The sequence below is a fragment of the Bison bison genome, unplaced genomic scaffold (genome assembly GCF_000754665.1).
Source record: "Bison bison bison isolate TAMUID 2011002044 unplaced genomic scaffold, Bison_UMD1.0 scf7180017864349, whole genome shotgun sequence".
In the NCBI taxonomy this organism is placed as follows: domain Eukaryota; kingdom Metazoa; phylum Chordata; class Mammalia; order Artiodactyla; family Bovidae; genus Bison; species Bison bison.
In genome coordinates this window covers 4132895-4134524 of record NW_011494921.1, presented here as the reverse complement: position 1 = coordinate 4134524, position 1630 = coordinate 4132895, and positions in this window count along the sequence as shown.

Genomic DNA, 1630 nt, shown 5'->3' with positions numbered 1-1630 from the left:
CCCGCCGATGCCCACGCCTCCGCCCCCAGCAGCCCGCCTTCCCCGTGGCTCATCTGCGCAGCGTGCGCGCAGGGCAGGCTCAGGGCTCCGGCTGCTGGGTCCATTCCGAGCATGAACGGTGCCCCCTGACCCCCTCACCCCTACTCGGGCCACCCGTGCTTTCTCCCTCAGCCGTCAACGCCGGGCGCTCGTCGTGTGTTCATGGAAACCTCTCTTGCGGGTTTTCCTCTTTCTAAGAGAAGTCTGTCTCCCGTGGATGCCCTGAGTGCAGGGGTGCTGGTGCGGGGCGCCCTGCGTGGCATCGCTTCCTCTCCCCATCTGTCTTGTTCACTGGTGCGTCCCTCCTCACCACTGTGACCGCCACACAGTTGGTGGTAAATAAATGTCAGTTAATACACGGATGGAATCAACCCTTTCTCGTTTAGGTGAGGTTGTGTTCTGTTTCTCAGGAGGCTTCTGGTACAGAGAGCCAGGCTTTGTCAGCTAGGTTTCAGATATGTTGAATTTTCTAAGAATCCTCCCCTCAAATGACCGAACCAGACCCCTTCCAGTGAAGCTCAAAGTTGAGAAGCCCCAGGGCATCTGAAGGGTCCAGAAGCCTTTAGAACTTTAATCCCTCACCCCCAAGGGGAATTTAAATCAACCCTGTGCTGATATAGGCTGAGAAGCACCCACTTTTGAGAAACCACCCAACACTTGTGTCCCTTCCTCTTTTGCTAAACAAACTCTGAGTTTTTCCGGTATCAGTGTGCCCGGACAGAGGGAAAGACGTGTATAAGACGGTTTCATCCACTGTGTGCTGATGGTTGGTCCAAAGGTTCTGGACGGACTTCACGCTTTAGACGTCGTCCCCCGGCCAGCTCGCTCCTTTCGGCTAGCGCTGCTCTGCCGTGTGCATCTGCGCCTCGAACGTCTCTCCCCGCCAGCTGGTGGGCAGGTATTTGGCTTGTTTTCCGCTTTCCCTTGTGGCACACATGGTTGTAACCAACTCCTTGTGCGTGCTTCCTCATAGGAATGCGTGCCGTCTCCAGAGTGTGTAGTCAGGAGAGGCATCGCAGGGTTACAGGGTGTATGTATATTCAACCTGAGCTTCCCTGGTGGCTCACATGGCAAAGAATCCGCCCGCAACGCAGGAGACACGGGTTCAGTCTCTGGGTTGGGAAGATCCCCTGCAGAAGGGAACGGCAACCCACTCTAGTAGTCTGGCCTGGAGAATCTCCACGGACAGAGGAGCCTGGAGGGCTACAGTCTGTGGGGTTGCAAAGAATCAGACATGACTGAGCAAGTAACACTTTCACTTTAATATTCAACCTTTCTTGATAATGAAACACAATTTCCTAAAGTGATTTTCCAAATATACACCCCCACTGGGGGTAACGGGGGATAGATACTATTATTCCAGACCCTCCCCTTGGCACTACTGACTTGTTGTTAATCATTGACTGTTAAATCCTGGACAAGAGTACGGTAGCATCTCATCAATTCACTTTGCACGTCCCTGTGTACCAAGGCGGGTGAGTACTCTCAGCGTGTGCTTTGGCCATTGAGAGTTTCTCTTTTCTGGGCTGATTGCCTGTCATCTGCTCATTCTTCTATGGGATGTGTGTCTTTTTATTATTGCTTCTAAGGT